This window comes from Marmota monax, unplaced genomic scaffold, assembly GCF_021218885.2.
Source record: "Marmota monax isolate L192 unplaced genomic scaffold, Marmota_monax_Labrador192_F-V1.1 WCK01_AAM20220418_F8-fsc00003, whole genome shotgun sequence".
In the NCBI taxonomy this organism is placed as follows: domain Eukaryota; kingdom Metazoa; phylum Chordata; class Mammalia; order Rodentia; family Sciuridae; genus Marmota; species Marmota monax.
In genome coordinates this window covers 30,116,372-30,138,883 of record NW_026694084.1, presented here as the reverse complement: position 1 = coordinate 30,138,883, position 22,512 = coordinate 30,116,372, and the positions used below count along the sequence as shown (strand labels likewise).

The following is a 22,512-nucleotide window of genomic DNA, read 5'->3' as shown; positions in this document are numbered from 1 at the left end:
CGGCAAGTGAAACTGTGAACCCAACCACGTGAATTTCCTTGTGGCCAACTTCTCGCATTTCAACTCTGCAGCAGTTTCACTCGGTAAGGCCACCAAGATGTTCAACAGTTCCCTGAATCGCTTAGGTCCTCAGATCTTTTCATAGCTCTGACTCTGCACATAACCAATCTCCCTCCTTCTCCTCCAACTCCTAGTTGAGGTGGGGTGGTGGGAGCCAGGGCTTCAGAGTCAGGCCTAGAGGTACACCCTACCTCCCCTGGCAACCTGAGGTCAGGCAAGTGACCTCCTCTCAGAGCTGGATCCCCCGTAGGACTGTTATAAGCATCAAGTATTGGAGTTTCTAATTTAATGTGCTCAGCATATAATACAGTGCTCAGCAGGTCTTTCCTTTCCCCTTTCCTTAGACTCTAGGACACTGGATGCGTTAGCTTTTGCCTTCTGATTCAATGCTCTGCCTTTTATATCTTCTTCAAAATCTTATCAGTGACTCATTCCTACAAGGAGCAGGGTCCCGTCCTGTCTAACCTTCCCTGTCCTTCCCCCTGTATTGCAAGGCACTGTGTGATAACACAGGGCCTCCCCTGGTTCAAACTTTTCCTAGTTCTTATCTGTTTACCTCCTTGTTATGGAGTGTCTTAGTACAATGCCAGGTGCACAAAGGTCCATGAGAGCCGTCTTGAGGTCAGTGCCACTATATCATCTGTTCAGATGACACACCACCTACCTACCCACTTTGAACTTTTCCCTTTGGTCGAGCAGTACCTAGTTCTCAATCTCAACCCTCTACATCATCAGTAACTCTTGTTATAAACGACATCTGCTTCTCTTTCTCTCTCTTCTGGGAGCCTTCCTCTTTTCTGTCTCACTGGGTCACGTCACCACGTCAATGATCTACCAAATAAGCTACCTCTGATCATTTTCCACTTGCTCTTTCTTAAGCATAATTCAGATTACTGCAAGAGCTTGTGTTATTCTCTCCTTCTTTCTGAGGAATATTCCCCCCACCTCACCATTTTATTCCTTTCTTTGTTGGTAGACAAAAGCAGAAATTTCCAGCCACCTTCTGATGGGCTGTCCAAAACCTTCCTCCCCATATTCCTTGAGAGGCCCGAGGGAGGAGCCAGCATGGGCATAAGTCCTACCTCCCTTGGACTTCTGATCTGGAGCAGGCTATCCAATCACCCTGAGTGGCCATGTCACCTGTAAAAGGGAAAACACCTGCCTGTTGGTAGGGATGCCCTGAGGAGACATTTCATATAAAATGCTAAGACACGTGGCTTGGCAAACAACAGCTCTTCAGAAATGATGGCAGTGATCTGAACCCTCCAGAGGAGCTACCCACCACCCTGTCACCCTGTCAGGCTCCATCACAGCTTTGTTCCTGGTAGTAATTTGGAATGTTTGGCCTCCTTCTCAGAGCACTGTCATGATCTCCCTCTGTGGTAGAAGACATACTTATCCTCTGCTTCAAAGCTTCTTTCTAGGTTGTTTCAAAATACTTCATCATCTTTTTTGGTCCAGTGCTTTTCAAACAGACCCCCTGCCCATCATTCCCTGGGCTACATCCTGAGTCCTACAGGCCTTTTCTCAAGATTTTCTTAAAATGCCAACTCCTAACTAGCATCTTTTCTGATTAAATATGATGGACATCCTCAAGAAAAATAATTATGCTCCAGGACATGCAGGTGGAAAGATCTCTGTCTGGTAGGGTCATATGAACTGCTCCCAGCTTGCTGTGTGCCCTGAGCTAAGGTACTTCACCTTTCTAAGCCAGGAGGGCAGTCTAAATGTCCCCAAGCTCCTTTTAGACTGAAGACCAGGTTCTCTGCCTTCAAAATACATGGATCCCTTGCCCTCTCCTGCCCACTGGTGCTGCTTTTGGCTGTGGAAGAACTTTCCTTTGCCTCAGCATTGTTTTCAAGGGCAGAGACCATCATCTGGGTAAGTCACTAAGCACAGCCTGCAGCAGAGGTACAGACAGCACTAGCATGCATTTAGAAGACAATGATCAAAGTACCTCCAGTGAGGCAGACAGCTGCCACTCCATGACTCAGAGCTCTCTGCAAATGGCTTAATTTAGCACCCTTTCAGTTGTCTAAAGAACAGAATCCGAGTAAAGGACAAAGTGAACCAAACACCCTTTAGTTTAACTTCACAATGGCCCTTTAAGGTCAGAAGGTGTTATCTCTGCAATTCAGATGAGAAAGCACAGCTGACAGCCTTATTCACAGAGGACTGGGGGCACTCCCAGCAGGCCTCTGCCACTCACCAGCCTGCAAATGATCCGGGAAGGCAGCACTGCCCTTCTCAGGCCTTACTTTCCTCTCCTGGAAAATGGCCTTAGCAGTGGTTCCCAAATCTGGCAGGTGTCAACCACAGGAGAACTGTATTATAAATAAATCTCTATTCTCAGGTCAACTCTTGGAGATTCTGACTCTGTAGGTCTGGAGTGGGGCCCAGGACACTTTATTTTCTCTATGTTCCCCCGATTCAGAAACAAGTGCCGCTGGCAGCAATAAATGTCTGACACTGGATTCATAGTTCAGTGTCCCATTCAGTTCCAAAACTGATTAGATCATCTAAGCACTCCCCACTTAGAGAACCCAAACTGAACAATTTCCAAGGGCACTGCATGGTTGCTTACCACATTCATGAGAACCCAATGAGTTCTGAAATCAAAATTGGTTTATAAGACCAAATAGCTTCCCACAGGGTCCACTGAAGAGGTAGTCTCATTTTCACAGAAGTCGAAGTTCAAGTGCAGAAACTCCTTCCTTAGCCAAACCAAAATGGAACACCAAAGGGACAGGAAAAAGGAGCAGATCTGCTAGAGCAGCATGTGGAGAGCATTCTGCTAGAATGAACACCCACAGTCCATCTGGATTTGCTTGCCAAGAGCATAAACATTCAGTGTCAGTCTTACAAAGGGGAGATCCAACCCCCAAACTGTTGTGTACTGTGAGAGTTGGGACTTATAGAAGGCTCACTGTGGGCAGCCTCTTGCTAAGGAGATTATGCACACCATCCCATTTCACAGATACAACTCTCATGGAAATAATCTTATTTACATTTTCTTGAAAACTGAAGTTCACAGGGCTAGTCAAAGCCATGCATATTTGACACCGTAAATCATGCAATATCATTAGCATGGCCTCGAACCCTAATGTAACTTAGGTCAAAATTTTTAGAATATCTAACAGCAAATAGGAAGGCTCAGCAAATCTACCAACTTTCTAACCATCTATGAATTGGAGACAAAAGTATGCTCTTTACAGAATTCTAAAGTTTTTGTACAAATGGGAAGAGAAACATAACACATAGATCCCGGCTCCCATTCTTGATGCTATTTGCTTGTGTACATGCCCTTGAAAGGCCAGTTTTCATATCTGACTCTGGGTTCTATATCAGCAGAGTGTGGAGTGACAGCAGCCATTTACATGGCATGGGTGTTATGAGAATTAAATAGATTAAGTCCACAAAGCAGCTTTGATCTTAGAGAAAAGTGCCATGTAAGTGAAATACAGAGCTACTATTTGTCCTTGAGAAGGCTGCAGCTGACCAAAGCTTATAAGAAGCACCTTGGGGACCATGTTTCCCCCAGTGTTCTCTAAACTCTCCAAATCCCACTCCAGCAAATACATTTGCACAGCAGGAAATGGAATGCTATGCATTTTAAACTCTTTACTATTGATTGGAATCTGAAATGAGGTAAGCTTGTCTCAAATTCCTGGGAAGGGGATTTGGGTTCTGAGGCAGTGAAGGGAACTCCTAGCAACATGGCCTGATGTTAAAAGCAGTCCCTCAAATTGTGCTTACTACTTCTAAAGCATTAATAGAACAGTGGAATCAAAACCTGCTATATTTTGTTAAAAATATAGAAAATCGATTTTAAACTTCAGGGGGTGGGGGAGGAAACACAGTTTTCACATTCCCCATGGAGTTTTTCCAATCCTGTTTGAGGTTGTTCTTTCCCAATACACAGGACTTGACATTTACACAGTGTTCTACAATCTTTCTATTATCTACAGTTCACAGCGCCCTGTGAGGGCGGCCTAGGTTCTGATAACCACTTCACAGGTAAGGAAGCAGTCACAGACAGGAGTCCAATGACTCGTCATAGTTAGGAGAACCCTTTCTTCCTTAATGTAAGGCATTTGACTGCCTCTTTCAGAGTGTGTGTGCACAAACATAGAAGCCCATTGCGTAAAGGGAACAAGACTGGGTTTCTCTCTTAGTAGACTCGGCACGACATTAAAACTGAAAGAATGCGGCCATCCAGGCCAAGCCCGGTGCTAGAGCTAAGCCTAGAGGAGCAAGTGCTCAAGGCCAGATGTATGGTGCAGCACTGGCATTCCCATCTGATCAATGTCCCCTACATCAACTGCCTCTTCTTCTGAGATGTGCTAGGTCTAGATGCTGTTTTCTGTAGCATCTAGTATACACTCAAGAGTTCTGAAATGCCAGATTGTCCTTAGATGCTGGACTTACTCTGGATCCTCCAGGTGAGTGCGTCACCGGGGCATGCTTTATCCCAGCCTTTAGGGTGGAGTGCTGTTCCTCCCCTGGGCTGAGACTGTCAAAAGGGCAGTGGAGTAAATTTCCACACTTCTTTACGGTGCCTCCAAACACTAGTTCTGTTTTCCTCCAGCCAGACAGCAGCTTCATTTCCCTGCCCCTGAAAGTCATGTGCCCCCATCACTACCACCACCCCTTCCCTCCCGTTCCTAGGGCGGCCGCCCTCTCGCCTTTGGCTCTAACTCCCAACCTCAGTTCTAGGTGACAGTTCTTTTGGAGTGGCTGGGTGAGAAGTAAGGAAAACAACAACAACCACCACTCATACTTGGGTAGCGCACTAGCCCCCAACACCCATCATCTCACTGTTGGCCATGCCAGGCCCTGAGCTAACTGAACACTGAATTCACTCACTGAATTCACAAGGTGTCTCACAACATCTTTGTGAGGCAGGTTACCATATTAGCCTCATTTTACAGATGAAGGAACTGAGGCAGAGAGAGATAAATTTGCCCAACATCACATAGCAGGGTAACAAAGGGCCTCCAGATTCTTATGGCTGGACCAGCATAATACTGGATGGGTGTGTTGCTGGGGAATAAGATCAGCTGGCAGGCAACAAGGCTGTGTGTAACCAAAGGCAGATGTGGATTCCAACTGGAAATGGACAGAAACATGCAACCCCAAATGTACACAAAACACCTTATTTGTTCAAAAGGAAATCTGGGAAACTAAAAAAAGGAAACAGGATGTCAAAAAATGACAGGCCTGAGGTTTTCTGCAAGCTTCACAGGTAGAGCCAAACTCTCAGGTGAGGGGTCCTGTGTGGGAACTGCAAAGTAGCACCTGGTTTTTAAATGCTTCTGAGAACATCCTACCCACAGCCTTGCAGGACAACCTGTTAAAAAAGGATGCACATCTACTGTGGACTGAGGTCAGGCTGGCCTTGGGCAATCCCTGGTGGGGATTTTGCCAGCTGTGAGCAACGTGACTCGGGTGGGGTTTTCTGGGTGGAAACTAATAAATGATGGCTGTCTTGGTCTGGACAGCACCCCTCACATTTCTATGGACTGTAGACTATTTGAGGGACAGCTGTGATGGGCAGGACAGATGACACTGAGCTGGAGCCTCAATGAAGCAGTGACTAGATGTTTCCTCCTCTATGAGAGCTGGACCAGATGACTGCAGATATTATTTCCAGCTGTAACGTTTTAAGAGATGATCTCTCTCCTGACACTAAAAAGAGCGAGCCAGGGAATGGAAACCCAGCTGACCAGAATTAGTGGAAAGGCTGATAGAGTCTGATGAAACACTGATGATTAATAGCCAATCACTGACCAGAAAGGCAACACTAAGCACCGAGATGTTGTGCACTGGTCTGTGAATCATGTGGGGATCCTCAGGACCTTGTTTTGAAAACCCTGAGAGCCACACATCTCCCACCTCTGGCAAGGCAGCCAAGCCCCAAACCAGCAGGGCCTGAATCCAGATGTGTACCCATGACTGCATGCACCCACAGTCTCTGGGTGCCTGGCACTGAACCAGTCCAGGGACGCAGCGGTACACATCCAGAGCACTCCACCCAAGTTCCTGCACATCTACTTTACTCCCTTTTCACTAGAATCTGGTGAGATAAGCATGAACACCAATCCTCAGCTGAGCATACAGTTATCACCCTTGGCCTCACCCTACCTTGCCCTGCCGGCATGAGTTATAACTTAGGAATCTCTTCTGGAGACGAGGCAGCCTGAAGGTTCATACAGTCAGGTATAGAACACTGCTGTCATGCACATGGTTCTGACTGTTGACTTCAATGTAGTAACTGAAAAATTATGGAAAGAATCTGTAATAAAGGGTTAGTGTGCAGTCTTTGGGTGACCTGTGACTCTGAAAAGTGACTAATCTGGAAAAATGGCCACTGCTATTTTCTCAAGTGTTACTCCCACTAAAGCAAATCATTTTATTTTAAAATGCAGTTCCTTGTGATGGAAAGGACATCATCACTATGATTGCTGTGGAGTAGGGCAATATGTTACTGAGCAGCAGCCTTTTTTTTTGGTACTGGGGATTGAACACAAGGGTACTCTGAGCCACATCCCCAGCCCTATTTTGTATTTTATTTAGAGACAGAGTCTCATTGAGTTGCTTAGTGCCTCGTTTTTGCTGAGGCTGGCTTTGAACTTGCTATCCTCCTGACTCAACCTCCCCAGCCACTGGGATTGCAGGTGTGTGCCACTGCTCCCGGCTTTATAATTTAAAAAAAATATACTGCACTTTAGGTCCTGTGTGGTTAATAATCCTTGCCTAAACCAAGACCAGTTTGTCTATGTTTTCTTCTAAGATTTTTCTAGGTTAAAGTTTTATATTTAGATATATGACTCATTTTGAGTTAATTTTTGGATACGATACATGATTGAAGTTTATTTTCTAAATAAGTGCATACTTAATCATAGGACCATTTACTGAAAAGACTTTCCTTTTCCCAATGAACTGTTTTGCATGCTTGTGGAAAACCCTGGAACTATCTTTGTGAATCTGTGAAAAATTAATTTGCTGTGGTCTATTTCTGGACTCCATTCTGTCCCTCTTATCTATTTAACTGCTGTCTTGTAATACTGTCTTGGTTACTACTGTTTTATAAGTCTCAAAGTCAGGTAAGGTAAGTTCTCTAGTTTTGTCCTTAATTTTCAAAGTTATTTTCGCTGCTCTAGATCCTTTGTTTCCATATGAATTTCAGAATAAAAATTTAAATAAAAACCCCACTAACACCCTGCTGTGATTTTGATTGGGGTTCCTTTGAATCAAGAGATCAGTTTGGCAAGAATTGACATCTTTTCTTTTTAGATATGCATGATAGTAGAATATATTTTGACATATTATACATATATGGAGTATAATCCCCATTCTTGTGTGATTGTATACAATGTGGAGTTACATTGGTCATGTATTCATAAATGAACATAAAAAGTTTGTGTCCAATTCATTCTACTGCCTTTCCTGTTCCCATTTTCCCTCCCCTTCCCTTTATTCCCCTTTGTCTAATCCAATGAACCTGTCCCCTCCCTGCACACCCCACCCCCTACCCCGCTTATTCTGTGATAGCATCTGCATATCAGAGAGAACATTCAGGCTTTGGGCTTATTTCACATAGCATGATAGTCCCCAGTTCCATTCATTTACCAGGAAATGCCATAATTTCATTCTTCTTTATGGCTGAGTAATATACCATTGTGTACATATACCAATTTTCTTTATCCATTCATCTGTTGAAGGGCATCTAGGTTGGATCCATAGTTTAGCTATTGTGAATTGAGCTGCTATAAACATTGATGTGGCTGTGTCACTGTAGTATGCTGATTTTAAGACTTTTGGGTATATGCCAAGGAGTGAGATGGCTGGGTCAAATGGTGGTTCCATTCCTAGTTTTCTGAGAAATCTCCATACTGCTTTCCAGAGTGGTTGCACCAAATTGCAGTCCCACCAGCAATATATGAATGAATCTTTCCTCCCACATCCTTGCCAACATTTACTATTACTTGTATTCTTGATAATTGCCATTCTGATTGTAATGACATGGAATCTCAGTATAGTTTTAATTTGCATTTCTCTAATTGCTAGTGATGTTGACATTTTTTTCATATATTTGCTGACCATTCAGTACCTTTGCCCATTTATTGAGATTTTTCTTTTATTTTCTTTTTTTTGGTGTTAAGTTTTTTGAGTTCTTTATTATTATACAGTCTGGAGATTAATGCTCTATCTGAGGTCCAGGTAGCAAAGATTTTTCCTCATTCTGTAGGCTCTTCCTTCACATTCTCATTTTTCCTTTGCTGTGCAAAAGCTTTTTAGTTTGATACCATCCTGTTTATTGATTCTTGATTTTACTTCTTGTGTTTTAGGAGTCTTGTTGAGGAATTTGGTTCCTAAGCTCACATAACGGAGAGTTGGGCCTACTTTTTCTTCCAGTAGGTGCAGGGTCTCTGGTCCTTGATCTACTTTGAGATGAGTTTCATGAAAGGTGAGAGAGAGGGGTTAAATTTCATTCAGCTACTTGTAGACTTCCTGTTTTCCCAGCACTATTTGTTGGAGAGGCTCTTTTCTCCAGTGTATGTTTATTGCTCTTTTGTCTAGTATCAGAAAACTCTATTTATGTGGGTTTGTCTCTGTGTCTTCTATTTGGTTCCACTGGTCTTCATGTCTGTTTTGGTGCCCATACTATGCTGCTTTTGTTACTGTAGCTCTGCAGTATAGTTTAAGGTCTGCTATTGTGATGCCTGCTGCTTCACTTTTCTTGCTGAGGATTGCCTTTTCTGTTTTGGGCCTCTTATTTTTCCAAGTGGATTTTATGACTTTTTTCTATTTCTATAAAGAACAAAGAGCTGACATCGTAAGTATACTAAATCATCCAACTAACGAACATGGTGTATCCACGAACATGGTCTCTGTTTGTTGGGGTCTTCTTTGATTTCTCTCAGTACTATTTATAGTGTTTAATATATACAGACACATTCTTAGTCTGATGTACCACAGGTTTTTCACATTTTTGGTGATAAAAATGTGTTTTAAATATTTCCATTTATGATTGTATGGTGCTAATAAACAAATAAAATTGATTAATGTTTATTGATACTGTACTCTTCAAATTTGCTAAACTTCCTCCTCAGGAGTTCTAGTAATTTTTTTGTATACTCTGTTGGGTTTAGCACAGATGACCATGTCACCTGCAAGTTTTACTACTTCCTCTTTACTGGATAGCTGCCTTTGCTGCACTTTTTTTTTTTTTTACTTTTTTTTTTTATTGGTTGTTCAAAACATTACAAAGCTCTTGACATATCATATTTCATACATTAGATTCAAGTGGGTTATGAACTCCCAATTTTACCCCAAATACAGATTGCAGAATCGCATCGGTTACACATCCACATTTTTACATAATGCCCTATTAGTAACTGTTGTATTCTGCTACCTTTCCTATCCTCTACCATCCCCCTCCCTCCCCTCCCATCTTCTCTCTCTACCCCATCCACTGTAATTCATATCTCTCCTTGTTTATTTTCCCATTCCCCTCACAACCTCTTATATGTAATTTTGTATAACAATGAGGGTCTCCCTCCATTACCATGCAATTTCCCTTTTCTCTCCCTTTCCATCCCACCTCATGTATCTGTTTAATGTTAATCTTTTCTTCCTGCTCTGTTCTTAGTTGCTCTCATTATATCAAAAAAGACATTTGGTATTTGTTTTTTAGGGATTGGCTAGCTTCACTAAGCATAATCTGCTCTAGTGCCATCCATTTCCCTGCAAATTCTATGATTTTGTCATTTTTTAGTGCTGCATAATACTCCATGGTGTATAAATGCCACATTTTTTTTATCCATTCATCTATTGAAGGGCATCTGGGTTGGTTCCACAGTCTAGCAATTGTGAATTGTGCTGCTATGAACATCGATGTAGCAGTATCCCTGTAGTACGCTCTTTTAAGGTCTTCAGGGAAAAGTCCAAGAAGGGCAATAGCTGGGTCAAATGGTGGTTCCATTCCCAGCTTTCCCAGGAATCTCCATACGGCTTTCCAGATTGGCCGCACCAGTTTGCAGTCCCACCAGCAATGTACAAGTGTACCCTTTTCCCCACATCCTCTCTAGCACTTGTTGTTGTTTGACTTCATAATGGCTGCCAATCTTACTGGAGTGAGATGGTATCTTAGGGTGGTTTTGATTTGCATTTCTCTGACTGCTAGAGATGGTGAGCATTTTTTCATGTACTTGTTGACTGATTGTATGTCCTCCTCTGAGAAGTGTCTGTTCAGGTCTTTGGCCCATTTGTTGATTGGGTTATTTGTTTTCTTATTGTTTAATTTTTTGAGTTCTTTGTATACTCTAGATATTAGGGCTCTATCTGAAGTGTGAGGAGTAAAAATTTGTTCCCATGATGTAGGCTCCCTATTTACCTCTTTTATTGTTTCTCTTGCTGAGAGAAAACTTTTCAGTTTAAGTAAGTCCCATTTGTTGATTTTTGTTATCAACTTTTGTGCTATGGGTGTCCTATTAAGGAATTTGGAGCCCGACCCTACAATATGTAGATCGGAGCCAACTTTTTCTTCTATCAGACGCAGAGTCTCTAATTTGATATCTAGCTCCTTGATCCACTTTGAGTTAACTTTTGTGCATGGCGAGAGGAGGGGATTCAGTTTCATTTTGTTGCATATGGATTTCCAGTTTTCCCAGCACCATTTGTTGAAGATGATATTCTTCCTCCATTGCATGCTTTTAGCTCCTTTATCAAATATAAGATAGTTGTAGCTTTGTGGATTAGTCTCTGTGTCCTCTATTCTGTACCATTGGTCCACCCTCCTGTTTTGGTACCAGTACCATGCTGTTTTTGTTACTATTGCTCTGTAATATAGTTTTAAGTCTGGTATCGCTATACCGCCTGATTCGCACTTCCTGTTTAGAATTGCTTTTGCTATTCTGGGTCTTTTATTTTTCCATATGAATTTCATGATTGCTTTATCCATTTCTACAAGAAATGCCGTTGGGATTTTGATTGGCATTGCATTAAACCTATAGAGAACTTTTGGTAATATCGCCATTTTGATGATGTTAGTTCTGCCTATCCATGAACAGGGTATATTTTTCCATCTTCTAAGATCTTCTTCTACTTCTCTTTTTAGGGTTTTGTAGTTTTCATTATATAAATCTTTCACCTCTTTTGTTAGGTTGATTCCCAAGTATTTTATTTTTTTTGAGGATATTGTGAATGGAGTGTTCTTCCTCATTTCCGTTTCAGAAGTTTTGTCGCTGATATACAGAAATGCCTTTGATTTATGCGTGTTGACTTTATATCCTGCCACTTTGCTGAATTCATTTATTAGTTCTAGTAGTGTTTTTGTAGACCCTTTTGGGTCTTCTAGGTATAGAATCATGTCATCTGCAAATAGTGAAAAAATAAATAAGATCGACAGACCCTTAGCCATGCTAACGAAGAGAAGAAGAGAGAGAACTCAAATCACTAACATACGGGATGAAAAAGGCAATATCACAACAGACACTACAGAAATACAGAAGACAATTAGAAATTATTTTGAAAACCTATATTCCAATAAAATAGAAGATAGTGAAGACATCGATAAATTCCTTAAGTCATATGATTTGCCCAGACTGAGTCAGGAGGATACTCACAACTTAAACAGACCAATAACAATAGATGAAATAGAAGAAGCAATCAAAAGACTTCCAACCAAGAAAAGCCCAGGACCGGATGGGTATACAGCGGAGTTTTACAAAACCTTTAAGGAAGAATTAATACCAATACTTTTCAAGTTATTTCAGGAAATAGAAAAAGAAGGAGCTCTGCCAAATTCATTCTATGAGGCCAACATCACCCTGATTCCGAAACCAGACAAAGACACCTCAAAGAAAGAAAACTACAGACCAATATCTCTGATGAACCTAGATGCAAAAATCCTCAATAAAATTCTGGCGAATCGGATACAAAGGCACATCAAAAAAATTGTGCACCATGATCAAGTAGGATTCATCCCTGGGATGCAAGGATGGTTCAATATACGGAAATCAATAAATGTTATTCACCACATCAATAGACTTGAAAATAAGAACCATATGATCATCTCAATAGACGCAGAAAAAGCATTCGACAAAGTACAGCATCCCTTTATGTTCAAAACATTAGAAAAACTAGGGATAACAGGAACTTACCTCGACATTGTAAAAGCAATCTATGCTAAGCCTCAGGCTAGCATCATTCTCAATGGAGAAAAATTGAAGGCATTCCCCTTAAAATCTGGAACAAGACAGGGATGCCCTCTATCACCACTTCTATTCAATATAGTTCTCAAAACACTGGCCAGAGCAATTAGACAGACGAAAGAAATTAAAGGCATAAAAATAGGAAAAGAAGAACTTCGCTACACTTCTTAGAATCTCTAGGTCAATGCTCAATAAAAGTGGTCAGAGTAGATATTTCTTTCTTTCTTCTTCTTTTTTTTTTTTTTTGTACTGGGGATTGAACCCAGAGGTGCTTAACCACTGAGCCACATCCCCAGGCCTTTTTAATATTTTATTTAGAGACAGGGTCTCGCTGAGTTGCTTAGGGCCTCACTTAAATTGCTGAGGCTGGCTTTGAACTCATGATCATCCTGCCTCAGCCTCCTGCGCCACTGGGATTACAGGCATGTGCCACCAGCCAGAGAAGATATTCTTGCCTGTTTCCTTAAGGGACTAGACTTTGGTTTTTCAGCACATGAAGTATGATGTTAGCTATGGGTTTAAGAAGTTCCTTTCTATTCTTAGTTTGCTGAGATTTTTAAAAATCAAAATCAATATAGGATTTTGTCAAATGCTTTTGGCATAATGTGGTTCATATTATTATTCTTTTAATATGCTAATGGGTACACAGCATGTACTTGGTACATGTATGGATACTATGTACCTGTATGTTAACATATTAAAAGGAAAATGATATTATACTACTGATTTAATCCTGCATTACCCATATTGCTATGACTTCTCTCATTCTTGTCGCTTATAATTAGTGTAATTTTTCTGGTTTTAATTTTTTTATTCTCATCCTGCTTGGAAGTTTTTCAATTATATTGATCTCAAACAACCTGCTTTTGATTTCACTGATTGTTTCTACTGAATTTCTGATTTCTATTTGAATAATTTTCCGTGATCTTTATTTTCTTTCATATGTTCACTTTGGGGTTCATTTACTCCCCTCTCCCCCCAGTTTTTAACCTACAAACTGAAATGACTGCTTTGTGACTTCGCTTCTTTTCTAATATGGGCAGGTGTTTAATATGATTATTATCCATCTCTCTATTGCTTTAGCTGCACACACTATATATTTTGATATGCTGTTTTCATTTTCATTTAGTTAATAATCCTTAAATTTCCCCTTTGATTTCTCTTTGTATACAATAGTGACCTCCCCACCCCTGCCAAATTTGCAGGGGATCCAAGGAGACTCTCAGCATAGATAATACCGAATCTTACATATAGTATGTTTTCTCCCATACATATGATAAAGTTTAATTTATAAATTAGGCACAGAAGATTGACAACAATAACAAATATTAAAACACAAAAATTATAACAACACACTGTACTAAGTTAATTAAAACTTGTGAAATATTTATCTCTGTTTTCAGACTTTGGAGACTAAAACTGTAGATAAGGAAAGAAATTTACTGTATTTAGTTTCCAAGTATTTGGAAAATTTCCAGATAGCTTTCTGTTACTGATTTCTAATTTAAACCCACTGTGGTCAGAGAACATAGTTTATCTGACCTGAAATCTTTTACATTTAATAAGACATATTTTATTGCCTAGAATATGCTCTCTTTTGTTAAATGTCGCGTATACACATAAAAAAAATGTATTCTGTTGTTAGGTGTAAAGTTCTATACATGTCAATTGGTGAGGCCAGGCGATGATGTTGTTTCGATCTTCTATATCCCTACTGTTTTTTTGAGTACTTGCTCTATTATTGAAATTTCTGACTGTAATTGTAGATTTGTCTATTTCTTCCTACAGTTTTATTGATTTTTGTTGCATCAATGTATGCTCTCTTAACAAATCAATCCCTTTATCATTATGAAATGGCTCTCTCCCTAGTAATACTCGTTGCTGCACATCTAATTTGACTAATGAATATAATCAATTCATTTTTCTTTTCATTAGTATCAGTATGCTCTTCCATTCTTTTAATCTATTTGTGTCTTCATATTTTTTAATTGATTTTTTTAAATAAATGACAGCAGAATGCATTATAATTCACATTACACATACATATAGAGCACAATTTTTCATACCTCTAGTTGTATTACAGTATGTTCACACCAATTTGTGTCTTCATACATGCACTTTGGATAATGATGCCCATCACATTCCACCATCGTTGCTAACTCCCTGCCCTGTGTCTTCATATTTAAGATGCACTTATAGGCAGTATATAGTCAGGTCTTGCTTTACATCCAGCTGGTAACTTTGTCTGTTTACTGCTATGCTTAGACCCTTTACATGTAATAATTAGACTAGGTTCTAATCTCCCATGCTATTTGTGTATTCTTAGTTCCTTTTTTCCTCTTTTTTTTTTTTAGTATGCTGTTTTTTTTTATTGGTTGTTCAAAACATTACAAAGCTCTTGACATATCATATTTCATACATTAGATTCAAGTGGGTTATGAACTCCCATTTTTACCCCAAATACAGATTGCAGAATCATATCGGTTACACATCCACATTTTTACATAATGCCATATTAGTAACTGTTGTATTCTGCTACCTTTCCTATCCTCTACTATCCCCCCTCCCCTCCTCTCCCATCTTCTCTTTCTACCCCATCTACTGTAATTCATTTCTCTCTTTGTTTTTTTTTACCCATTCCCCTCACAACCTCTTATATGTAATTTTGTATAACAATGAGGGTCTCCTTCCATTTCCAAGCAATTTCCCTTTTCTCTCCCTTTCCCTCCCACCTCATGTCTCTGTTTAATGTTAATCTTTTCCTCCTGCTCTTCCTCCCTGCTCTGTTCTTAGTTGCTCTCATTATATCAAAGAAGACATTTGGCATTTGTTTTTTAGGGATTGGCTAGCTTCACTTAGCATAATCTGCTCTAGTGCCATCCATTTCCCTGCAAATTTGTCATTTTTTAGTGCTGCGTAATACTCTGTTGTGTATAAATGCCACATTTTTTTTTTTATCCATTCATCTATTGAAGGGCATCTGGGTTGGTTCCACAGTCTAGCTATTGTGAATTGTGCTGCTATGAACATTGATGTGGCAGTATTCCTGTAGTATGCTCTTTTAAGGTCTTCAGGGAATAGTCCGAGAAGGGCAATAGCTGGGTCAAATGGTGGTTCCATTCCCAGCTTTCCCAGGAATCTCCATACGGCTTTCCAAATTGGCCGCACCAATTTGCAGTCCCACCAGCAATGTACAAGTGTACCCTTTTCCCCACATCTTCGCCAGCACTTGTTGTTGTTTGACTTCATAATGGCTGCCAATCTTACTGGAGTGAGATGGTATCTTAGGGTGGTTTTGATTTGCATTTCTCTGACTGCTAGAGATGTTGAGCATTTTTTCATGTACTTGTTGATTGATTGTATGTCCTCCTCTGAGAAGTGTCTGTTCAGGTCCTTGGCCCATTTGTTGATTGGGTTATTTGTTATCTTATTGTTTAATTTTTTGAGTTCTTTGTATACTCTGGATATTACGGCTCTATCTGAAGTGTGAGGAGTAAAAATTTGTTCCCATGATGTAGGCTCCCTATTTACCTCTCTTATTGTTTCTCTTGCTGAGAAAAAAACTTTTTAGTTTAAGTAAGTTCCATTTGTTGATTCTTGTTATTAACTCTTGTGCTATGGGTGTCCTATTAAGGAATTTGGAGCCCGACCCCACAATATGTAGATCGGAGCCAACTTTTTCTTCTATCAGACGCAGAGGCAACTTTCATTTTTGTTTTGGTTCTGGTGCTGGGGACTGAACCCAGGGCCTTGAGCATGCTAAGCATGTACTTTACTCCTGAGCTACATCCTCAACCCCTTTAGGCAACTTTTGGATTGAGTGTTTCCTATTGATTCCATTTTATCTTTGCTGTAGGCCAATTAACTAGACACCATTGATGTGGTATTTTACTGGCCTGGCTTATAGTACATATCTTTAACTTACCACAGTGTTATTTTGCTACTTCATATTTAGTGTAAAAGCCTTAGAAAGTATAATTCCATTTCTCCCATCCCAGCTTTTTTTGCTGTTGCATATACTTTACTCCTATATTGGTCAGAAACATTATTTTTGCTTGAAAACCTCAATTATTAGAGGAGCTAAATAAGGACAGTTTTAATATGCTCAAGTAGTTATCACTTATTCTTCCCTTTATTTCTTTGTGTAGATCTAAGTTTCCATTTGGCATTATTTATTTATTTTTTCTTGAAGAATTTTCTTTAACATTTCTATAGTGTTAAGTTTGCTGGTAAAGAATTCTTTTTTTTTTTTGTTTGTTTGTTTTGCTTATTTGAAAAAAAAGCTTTTTTTTTTTTTAAAGATATTTTTGCTGGTATACAATTCTAGATTGATGGTTTTATTTTTTTTTTTAGTAGTGTGAAGATTTTACTTCACTGGCTCATACATTGTGTTATTTTTTAAGAAATCTGCTTTCAACTTCATAGTTATTATTTTACATCTAACTTGTATTTTTGTTCTCAAGTTGCTTTTTAAGGTTTTCCTTTCTGTCACTAATCTTATGCAATTTGATTATAACATGCCTAGGTTTAGGTCCCCCACCCCCCCCACCCCCCCATGTTTCTTGTGTTTTGGGTTTGCTGAGTTTGCATCTGTAGGTTCATGGCTTTCTTGAAGTTTGGACAATTTCCCACCATTATTTCTCTATTTTTTTTTAAAAAAAGTCTCCTTTCTTTTGGAGACTTTAATAATTACATATATTCAACACCTTGAAATTGTTCCACAGTTCACTGGTGCACTGATCATTTTAATAAATCTTGTTTCACTGTGGACAGTTTTTATTGACATATTATCCACTTTTCTGGCCTCCTGCAAGGTTACACTGTCATTAAGTTCATCCAGCATGTTTTGTCTTTTTCTTTTTTCCTTTTTAAAATCATAGCCATTGTATCTCTAAAAACTTAGCCAGGTATGGTGGTGGACATCTGTAATCCCAGTGGCTTGGGAGGCTGAGGCAGGAGGATATAAAGTTCAAGGCCAGCTTCAGCAAAAGTGAGGCACTAAGCAACTCTGTGACATCCTATCTCTAAATAAAATACAAAATAGGGCTGGGGATGTGGCTCAATGGTTGAGTACCCCTGAGTTCAATCCCCAGTACCCTCTACCCAGCAAAAAAGAAATTTAATTTGGGTCATAGGTATGTATGTATGTATCTGTTTATCTCTTCCATGTTCCTACATAACGTGGGCAGTCTGAACATATGAAAAGCAGTCATAATAATTATTTTAATGCCCTTGCCTCTTAATATTGAAGCCTGTCACTTCTAGGTCAGCTTCAACAGACTGATTTCCTTTTCCCTCATTATAGGTGTATTTCCCTGCTACTTTGTTTAGCAATTTTTAAAAATTAGATTCCAGATGTTGTGAGGTGCTGTTTATTTTATCATCTTCCTCCTCTTCATCTCCTCCTTTTTGTCTTATAAACATCATTGAATTTTGCTATAGGAGGTGGTTAAACAGTTTGATTCTATAGGTTTCACTTTTAAATTTTGTTCAGGGCGACCAGAGCTGTGTTTAATCCAAGATCAAGTTTTCTCCAAGACTGAAACAAGACTGAAACTAATGTCTCAGAATTAGGAATTGTTTTCCTTTCTGGATGTTGAGAATAGGCCCTATTCTTCTTCCTGAGTGAGTTCCATGCACTGTAACTTCCTTTTTGGAGAGATTTCTCCACAGAAACGCACTGGACAGTATTCAATTGAATGCTCAAGGGGGACCCCCTCAGACCTCCAGATTCCTCTCCTGTGCACCTCTCTACCACTCTGGTTTAGCTAATTGGCTTCCCTGAATTCCTAGCCATCTCTCCTCCACTCAAGGAAAGCACGGCTCTGCCTCGGTACGCCCTCTCTGAAGTATGGCCTGGAAACTCTCCAGTCAATAAGCTGAAGATTCAGGGGACTCATTTCATTTGTATCTTGTCTTCAAAGATCTCTGCCTTTCCGTGACCGATGTTCAATGTCTTGATTGCTATTGTTTCATGTATTCTGTCCTCTATTTTTAATTTTCTTGCTGCTGTTTCAGATGGGAGGTTGTAGTCCCCTCCATCTTGGTTAGAAGCTTAAAGCTGGTTTCTAGTTTGTGGCTGACATAACAGATATAGCCTTAAATGTCACTGCACTCGAGTCTTGGTTCCGCGTTGCCTCCCTGATGGTGTTATATAAAGGGTAGTGCACTGTATTACAAATAATTTTGCCAAACTATCTTCCAAAAGGTTTTTTGACTAAAAAACATTTAATCTATACTCCTACTAATGGTTCTTTTCAAAAGCCCACTTTCCCATGTGTCTACAACACTGAATATTAGCAAAAGTGTACATCTTTACCAATTTGAAAGTTTTTTTTTTTCATTTTCATTTCTTTCATCGGGTTAAATTTTGTATTCTTAAATGCTTACTGGAAATTATTTTCTCTGGACCTGTTTATTTATGTCCTTTGGTTTTGCAGAAACTTGGTTTGTCATTTTTCTATTGATTTGTAAGATTTTGTGCAGGAAATTAATCCTCTATCACATAAATTACAATCCCCCTTCTTCTCCAGTTGGTAGTTAGTTTTTTGACTTAGGATTTTTTTGGTCATGAATCATTTTAAAATTTTGATATATCAAATTACCAATCTTCTTCGTGGCTTTGGCTTTTGCATATTTTCTGGGTGCACATATGTATATGTATATACAGGAGCTCAAATCTTAAATTCATAATTAATAAAATAGCCTAGCTTCCTTTTTCCTATAAAATAGAATTAGATAATAATATTGCTACACTGAATTCTAATCACTTATACTGATCAAGCTCTTATCGGCAACTGTCTTTGATAAACATGGAAGGACTAAATTTTTATATGTAAATGCAGCTTGGTAGGGAAGAATTTCAAAGTATGGGGGAAGAGCTGGAGAGGTATTACAAAAGGATCCTGGGTTTAAATCAGTCTTATTTCCCCTATATTTAGGGACTCATATTTAGATCCACTGGAAAGGTGGAACAATGGTGAGAAATTGAGAACGATGGCTAGAACCTACTGGGTAGGTTCTAATACAGTTCCTAAAGCCTGCGGCCTCCCCTGAAAACAGCTTCCTCTCCCCTTCCTTTGGATGGCCAGGGTACTTGCTGCCAGTGCCATGAACATACTTAGACTTTGTACTTTGTCACATGCTTTCTTCATGTTGTTGCCTAATGTTGTAAGTTCTATTTTTCCAAGAAGGCAGGTGCTGGAGAGCAGGGTCTTGGCATACACTTCTCACAACTGAGTTGTACTGAGCTTGAGTTCGTGCTGCTGAAGGCAGAAAAATGGCATAGAAACTACCTCAAATTAAGAGAACAGACTCCAAGAGGAAGGCATGCTATTCACCTGCTTGACAGGGCATGGCATTTGTCATTATCAGCCAGTTGCCAAGAATGAAGAGACCGGCAAAGGGAGGTAATATAGTGAAGGCTGCCATGGAGCGTGGAGCTGCTAGAAAAGCCAGGCACATTCCTTCCTGCCCATGCCGCCTCTTGTAACTCTCCTTCCATTTGCTCCCCACACATTCAGGAAAGGAAAAAAGAAAAATGATTCTAGTTTCAGAGGAAAAGTCAATGATGAAGAAACATGCTACACATGGCCCCTCTGCTGTGTCTGTCTTGGCTCATGGGATCCTCTGTGCCTAGTCTTATCTTCCTTTAAGTCTTCCACATTGAGTCTATACACTTCTTTGAGGCCCTCCTTGATCCTCATTCCCTCATGAGAAGCAGCTGCTCTCCCTCTGCCCTTCCAATCTCCTGTTTCACCTCTGCTTCATACTTCGCCATCTCCCCGTCTGACCCCCACCTAGCATCTTACTTATCTGCTATGTCACCACTAGCTGGCCCACTACTCAGAATGGTGCATGACAGATGAATTCAATAACTGGAGGTTTACCTATAGCACTTGCCATTAAGAAAGAAAGCTCCTGCTGGGACCACTGCCCCACTTGCAGAGGTGGAAAGCAAAATGCCTGGCTAACCACCTCCATCGGGGTTTGGTTATTTTCAGAGTGGCTGAGAATCTAAAAATGCAAGGTTCTTTAAAAAGGAAACTGCAAACCTCAAAAGCACATTACTGATTTATGGGATTTGCATAAGCTTTTAATGGCAGGGAGGACCTGGCCTGCTTCTCCCATATCCACTTAAGCATTATGCACTTTGCTTCTGGTTGCTAAATTATCTTGAACAAATCATCTCCTGCATCTACCCAGCTCTAATCTCTGCATGTTTGCTATCTTATCTGATGACCAGTCTTTGAGGACCACAGGTCAGTCTTTTTCTCTTCCCATTGTTTTAAATAACTATCCTGGAAGCACTGGATGCCCTGGAAGTTGCTCATGCTGCCCAGGAGCTTTTTAGGTGGTTGGAGGATAAAAGAAAGAAAGCATCAGCAGTTTCTAGACATTATTTTGTCGCATCAGCTGGTGGCCTGGATTTCAGATCTATCATTTGGGTTTCCTCTAATTTTTTCATTTTGTTTTGCAAAGCTAGTTTCTCCTACCTGTTGAGAGAAGAAAAGTGTTTCTTTTTTTAAAAGTTTGTTTGATTTTGTTTTTAATTAAAAAAAAAAAAAGTTACCCTTCTTTGTCACCATGCTTTGTCCTTCGTCCATGGAGAAATGAGGGGTATAAGAAACCATTAAGACATGTTTAACACATATGCTGGGGCTGAGGGGGATGGCGAAGAGATGTCACAAGATGACTGATTTTGAGGACATCATTTTTAAGTATCTTTTGTTATGTGGAAGTTAACAACAAAAGAGGTGTAGCTGACAAGTCATGAGGTCCTTCTCTTTTTAAGAGTTACCAACAGTAGTCCCATGTTTTCAAATACAAATTTGGAGCATGCAGCAGGTTCAGATCCGACAGATAGGCCCTTCCTACTTCTTTAAGGTGTTTTCCACACGTATCATTTTTAGAATTAGGATAATTCTGAAACCGTAAATGAACCCAACTGCAAATTGTTTCTCCCTGTAATTTTCCCTGCTTTTCAGGTCTTGCCCCACAATTCCTCTCCTATGTTCCAGCTCCACCTGCCTTCTTGAACACTAAATCAGTCCAGCCCCAGGGCCTTTGCATGTGCTTCCCCCCTCCCCCTTTTGTACTTGCTGAGCTCTTCCATGTGCTTGATCCATGCTGATTCTTCAGTTTAACTGTAAATTCACTTCCTCCAAAGCTTTTCTGATCATTCTTCCTGAACAGACCCCTCATTCTTTATCACACCAACCAGCTGTCTCCTGCTCACTCCACCCATCCTGCCCCTGGGAAGGAAGTTCAGTACATACATACCCTTTGCAATTAGAACGGATCTCTTTCCTTTGCTCTGAACAGCATACTTGCCACTACCCCAGTCTCTCATCCATGTTCCAGTGGCACCGTGGATGCAACAAGGATTTATAAAAACGTTTTTTAAATTAACCCCAAGTAATTAAAAAAATTAAATTTAAAAATGACTTTCCAAACAACTGAAATGTTATCTTAATGCTTCTGTCAGCTTAGTTCTTAAAATATAACAAATAAATCTTCTGAAAAGCATGGAGCAAAGTCATTAAAGTTTATTAAATGTTTGAGTTAATTATTTCTAAAGTTGTTTGATTCCTCTGTGACCCTATATTATCTTATTCTCAACAATAACTTCTTGACTCTGTTTCAACATTTCGGTTCACATGAATTATTCCAAATTTCTTAATTTCCAAGCAACACATTTAATTCTTCAGATTGTTTCCAAAACAGTCAAGGGGAAATCCCTGATGGTTTCAGCTGACAATTCCTTAATCAGGAGAGCACTGTGAATGCTAATCACAGGAAAGCTACAATTTACAGGAAAGAAAGGGGAAATGCTCATCTATTGCACAACACTCCGGAAAGAAAGCCTGGCTTATTAGTTGAACAGCATACTCATGCTGACAACTTTATCAAGAATTTCTAGTGACATCATAACTATGTTGGAGCAAATAAAATGTTTTTATTGACTATGTTTCTCAAAGTCCAAGGTGACCGGAAGATTTCCCTTCTTTGAAGATTTTTTGAGAAAAATGAAACATCAAATAATTTGTGCATTTTTATCAGACTTCTACAGGGATTTTGGATTTTAAAGGAAGCAAAGAACGAAGCTAAAGAGGATTCTTAGTTGGTGTCTAATTCCATCTAGAATTGGGGAGAGTGGTTTCCTTGATGGTTTCTGTTATCTGGTAGAAGAAGGGAATTACCTGCTTCTGCTTTTAGCTGTGGATGCACAAAT

General features: G+C 39.8%; 1 protein-coding gene across 4 annotated transcripts in view; it reads right to left on the bottom strand.

Annotated features, from left to right (window-relative positions):
* Positions 1 to 22,512, bottom strand: part of Nsmce2 (NSE2 (MMS21) homolog, SMC5-SMC6 complex SUMO ligase) — a 230,232-nt gene that overhangs the window by 26,314 nt on the left and 181,406 nt on the right. The window lies entirely within an intron of this gene.